The sequence below is a fragment of the Triticum dicoccoides genome, unplaced genomic scaffold (genome assembly GCF_002162155.2).
Source record: "Triticum dicoccoides isolate Atlit2015 ecotype Zavitan unplaced genomic scaffold, WEW_v2.0 scaffold44278, whole genome shotgun sequence".
NCBI lineage: Eukaryota > Viridiplantae > Streptophyta > Magnoliopsida > Poales > Poaceae > Triticum > Triticum dicoccoides.
In genome coordinates, this window is record NW_021272791.1 from 36169 (window position 1) to 42174 (window position 6006).

The following is a 6006-nucleotide window of genomic DNA, read 5'->3' on the forward strand; positions in this document are numbered from 1 at the left end:
GTCTTCATGTTCTAGTTATTATGTAAAAAAGGGATACCTCTAGAGTTTACCAGATATGGGCCCCCATAGGTCACATGTTTAGCACGGCTGCCATGTGTGCATGAGGAGCCCCGCTGCACCACCGTGAATCCCTGGAATGACAGCCGTAGGATTGTCTTATCCAACGGTACATGTAGCACCACAACGATTCAGGACCCGAGCAAACAAACGTGAGCCAATCAATTGAAATTATCCAACGGTCCACATTTTGAGTTACTTGTATACTATAGAGCAATATAGAAATATAAGTCTTTTTAGGGATTTCAATAAAAACTACATATGAATGTATATAGACATAATTTAGCATGTAAATTCACCCATTTTGTTCCATATATACTCCTTATTGGAATCTCTAAAAATACTTATTTTTAGGAACCGATGGAGTAATCAACGTCAATGTTCTAAAAATATACTACTCCCTCCGTCCCAGGATTCCATGCACTGGTAGCTATTGTGTCATGGGTAGAAAAATACACAAAAATGAAGTGTGGCGCGATTCTAATCCACCCTGCTCATGGCAGAGTGCCAGGTCCAATAACCAAATAAACAACAGGTAAATTGGTGTCCACTCTATAAAAACCATGGAAAGTTAACTGACGTTGCTTTTTCCCTTCATATATAAGGGAAAAATAATGCAAGAAGATGGAAATTCGAATCCACTCTTCCAGGTATATCGTGTGATTCATGCCCAAAATCTCCAGTGATGGATATTAATCACACCCCGTAAACAGTGGAAAGTAAATTGCGGATGCTACAAATCGGCCGAAAGATTTCTCTACAGAATCATCCGCCTAGCCAGTGATCGTCGGATCAACACAGTGGTGGTCGCTTGATGCAGCACGCCATGGCAGCAGCAAGCGTGCGACAGTTTCAACACAACGCTGCTGGCACCCGGCTAAGCTCCACGCGGCATAGCCCCACTACTAGGAAAAGGACTGCTAGTGGCGCACCTGTTTTGGCTACTAATGGCGCACTACAGGTGCGCCACTAGCATCACGTCATTAGAATTTAATACTAATGACGCACCCTTAGTATATCACACGGTGCGTCATTACTATCTGACTTAGTAATGACGCACCACATAGAAGTGCGCCATTGCTAACAAATTTTTTTCAAATATTTTTTCAGAAATTTTTTTCAATTTTTTTTTGTTTTTTTAATCTCGGGTCACTATGGCTTAATCTCGGGTCAATATGCTTAATCTCAAGTCAAATCGCACTAAGCAGTGGAAAGTAAATTGCGGATGCTACAAATCGGCCGAAAGATTTCTCTACAGAATCATCCGCCTAGCCAGTGATCGTCCGATCAACACAGTGGTGGTCCCTTGATGCAGCACGCCATGGCAGCAGCAAGCGTGCGACAGTTTCAACACAACGCTGCTGGCACCCGGCTAAGCTCCACGCGGCATAGCCCCACTACTAGGAAAAGGCCTGCTAGTGGCGCACCTGTTTTGGCTACTAATGGCGCACTATAGGTGCGCCACTAGCATTACGCCATTAGAATTTAATACTAATGACGCACCCTTAGTATATCACACGGTGCGTCATTACTATCTGACTTAGTAATGACGCACCACATAGAAGTGCGCCATTGCTAACAAATTTTTTTCAAATATTTTTTCAGAAATTTTTTTCAATTTTTTTTTCGTTTTTTCTTAATCTCGGGTCACTATGGCTTAATCTCGGATCAATATGCTTAATCTCAAGTCAAATAGCACTAAGTAGTCAAACTTTCCGGAAGGTCACCCATCCTCACACTACTCCAGCTCGAGCACGCTTAACTTCGCAGCTCTATCCAACGCCAGCACCACCTCACTTAACAGACACTTGTTGATATATCTATCATATCAATCCTATTAAACCTTGTTGATGTCTAGGACTTTGTTCATGTTCATGAGTATGATGAAATTTTGAAAAATATTTCAAACTTCCCGGTCATATTACGTATCATTTTTTGAAAACAAATTCCAAAAAAAAAAATTAAAACCAATTTTTTTTCTGTTACTAGTGGCTCACCTAGCAAACGGTGCGCCACTAGTAAGTTTGATTTTTTTTTCATTTTTCCCCTCTAGATCATAAAAGCCCCGTAACTTTTTTTCCGTTAGGTTTTTGAGGATTTTTCTGTTAACTTTTCGAGTAAATGATTTTTCATATAAAAAACTTTTTAATCCGAGTTCGTATGCAAATGTTATGCCCATTTTACAAACTCCAGAGAGATTTTGCAAATAAAGTCGAAATTCATATTTGTAAATTTTCCCAACAAGTAGACCACATATCACATGGGAAACTTATTTTTTTTTATTTTTTTGACATTTCCATCATTTTCTTTTATTTTTTTAAAAACTGAAAAGGCGGTCCAGGGGGTGTGCATTCGGTGGAATTTTTAGGCCAAGTTAGTAATGGTGCACTAGTAATGGCGCACCGTGTGTGTGGTGCGCCATTACTAGTTTTGAAAAAAATGAATTTTTTTTCGAAAAAAAATTACTAGTGGCGCACCGTGGATGTAGTGCGCCATTACTAGTTTTGAAAAAAAAATGTTACTAATGGCGCACCGTGGATTTGGTGCGCCATTAGTAACTAATCGCGCACCAACACATGATGTGTCATTAGTATATAGTAGTGGCGCACCACATGTGTGGTGCGCCATTAATGTCCATATTATCTATCACCTTTTTCCTAGTAGTGTCCAGCACGACCATAGCTCGAACGCAGCACCGGCGGCGTATGACGTAGCTCCATTGCAGCCACCGCGGAGCTCCAACGCAGCACCGACGGCGTCCGGCGAAGCTCCATTGCAACTTCGGCGAAACTCCATCACAGTCCTGACGAGCTCCAACGCAGCACCAACGATGTCCGGCGAAGCTCTATTGCAACTCTGGCGAAGCTCCATTGCAACGCAGGCTATGCTTCCGACGTCCTGGCGAAGCTCCATTGCAGCGCCGGCTATGCTTCCGGCGTCCCAGCATTGCTCCAGTGCAACACCGGCGGTGCTCCAAACAGCTTCAAAGCAACATCATCGGAGTTGCAGCGCCCGCCGTCGGCCATTCTCCACAGTCACCTTCGCAGCGCGGCGCACTCCATTGCAGCTCAGGGAGCCACACGCGGTGGTCAAATCGCAGTTCCGACGGCCACGCGCAAATGCTCCCTGTCGCAACAGCAGCTTCGACGGCCATGGCCGGGGGTGGTCGTGCATCGAAACTTCTCTTAATTCATGGCAGAGCAGTCACCACAGCGGCAGCAGTGCCCCCTGCAGTAGCAGCTGCAACAAACCCGTCATCAGGGGATGAGAGGGGCAGGAAGACAGGGGAGGCTCTAAGGACAAAGGAGAGGAAGCGCGGCCATGGGCAGTGGGTAACAGAAGAGAAAGGGACTAGCATGAGGAAGACGACACAACGGCATAGAAAATACTGTTGTGGGCTTCCCTGCGTTAGATAAGGCCGGGATGAGGAGCGTCACATGGGGCCCAGCGGACGCGTGTCGCTCGCTCGACGCGGCTTATGTCTCGCTCTTCTCATCCGGTTTAGAGCAAGTATAATATGGTGATGTGGGTGGGCTATAAGACTTAAAATAATATATTATTGCTGAGTTGGCAAAGAGAGAAGAGGAGAGAGAAGAGAAGCAGACTACTAACTAACAGCCGGCCGTAGCATGTGCTCCTAAACACTTTGTGAGATAGGAAGGTAGGACATGTATCAATGAAGCAGTACTTATTTAGATCTGACTATTATACTGACAGGCTATAAGCTTGACTATAGATGATATGGCAACATTTTATAGCCATCGGCCGGCTATACTATTAACCATGCTCTTAAAACAATCATTTTTCAAAGTAAATAGGGAAACAATTTGAGCCACGGTCTCCCACAACGCGCGTGCCATCATGGGCCCATGCAACACGTTTCTTCTCTATCCCTATCTCTTTCTTTTGCATATCTCTTGTTCACCTTTTTCCTACCTACCGGCTGCCATGGAGGTCTTGCGCGAGCTCCATCAGAGCTCCCTCCTCTCTCTCACATCTCCCACAATGCCGTGCGCCGGTGACCACCAGGCACCTCGTCAATCCGAGTCGTGCACTTCTACCCCCCGCGCTGTGACGGTCACGAGCAGCCATTGTGGGGAGCCTCATGCAGACCGCTAACCATCGCACGGGGTGGGGCACTGGTGCTGCATCCAAGCCACCACCGACTAGGGATGCGGTGTTATGACTGGCTAACCGGTAGCTACTACTAGCCTCACCGGGAGTTGTGGCCGCGATATGTCGGATCTGCCACCGGTGGTGTCTCGTGTTGCGACGTGCCGCACCGGAAGTTGCGACCCGCAGTGCGCCGTGTTAGGATGGTGACCACAGGTTGCTACAATGGCGACGTGTGTGATGCTGCAACCAAGCCGGAGGGATGCTAGAACTGGTGCCAGTGATGGCAGTTGCTACAACCAATTACTGCGATGGTGCGACCCGCGAGGATGACAATGACGATGACGATTTTGCTGCAACCATCATTGAATTTTGCTCCTACTGGCGACACCATTTGCTACAACCATTCATGTCGTTGTTGCGACTCCCGACGGTGACGATGATGATTTTGCTGCAACCGTCGTCGACTTTTGCTACGACCAACAATTGCTACAACCAGCAAGGAGTGTGCATGCGATGGAGGGGCGAAGACGTTTGCGATGAGCAGCAGTGTGAGCGCGGTGGGTTTGCTGGAGATGCGGCAACCGACGGGCAATCAACCGCAAGTGGCGAGGCAACCCTGGGCAACAAATTTTTTCTGCGCGCGAGCCGTTGCGAGGGAAGAGATGTGTGTGAATTTCTTTTTTCATGTTTTCCTCACTAAGGGGGGAGATTTGACCGAGCCTGTCGATCTGGAGCATACGCGAGGCCACAATCGGATGGCTTGGCAGTTGTCCGATATGTCACCGCGCGGGTCAACCGGCTCCTAGTGACACCCAGGAAAACAATTTGAGCTGGACAACCAGCCTAGCAATGCGTCACCTCCCACGATGTCCTTGCCATCATGGGGCCCACACACCACCTGTCCTCTCTATCCTTATATCTCTTCCTCTCGCATCTCTCCTTTTCGCTCTTTCCTCCCTACCAGCTGCGATGGAGGTCCTGCACGTGCTCGATCATCTCCATTGTATCTCTCACATTTCCCCTCAATGTCGTGTGTGGGCGACCACCTAAGGTCGTGCCAATTCGAGCCACACACCTCTACCCCCTGCGTTGTGAGCCGTCACGAGCAACCACTGCGAGGAGCCTCGCGTTGACCGCTAACCCTCGCACGTGTGTGGCGCTAGTGCTGCGTCCAGGCCAATGGCGACTGTGGACGCGGTGCTGCGACCGGCTAACCGGTAGCTGCAGCCAGCCTCATTGGGAGCTATGACAGGTGGTGTGCCGGAGTTAACAATGGCACTGCATCGTGCCGCGACATGCCAACTAGAAGTTGTGACCTGCAATGCGTCGTGCTGGGATGATGATCACAGGGTGCTACGACGCTGACGATTGGATTCTGCAACCAAGCAGGAGGGATGCTAGAACCGGCGATGCAAAAGCTACTACCAGGGCGGCAATGGCTACAAGCAGTTACGACAATGATGTGACCCACGACGGCGGCGACGATGATTTTGCTGCAACCGCCGTCTACTTTTGTAACGACTGGCAATGACATTTCCTACACCCATTCATGGTGTTGCCTCGACCCTCGACGGCGGCGGCGGCGATTTTACGGCAACCGTCATCGGCTTTTGCTACATGGCGTTGTTGCGACCCCCCATGGCAGTGACGATGATTTTGTTGCAACCATCATCTGCCTTTCCTATTACCATCAATGGCAATTGCTACAACGAGCGAGGAATGCGCACTATGGAGGGACGAAGACGTCTGCAATGAGCGGCGGTGCGAGCGGGTGGGCTTGCATCAGGTGCTGCTAACGCCGGGGCAATCTACAGTGATCAGTGAGGCAACGCT

The 6006-nt window shown here is 48.5% G+C and overlaps 1 protein-coding gene across 1 annotated transcript in view; it reads right to left on the reverse strand.

The window, feature by feature from the left end:
• Positions 1-6006, reverse strand: part of LOC119346612 (putative leucine-rich repeat receptor-like protein kinase At2g19210) — a 14465-nt gene that overhangs the window by 7723 nt on the left and 736 nt on the right. The window lies entirely within an intron of this gene.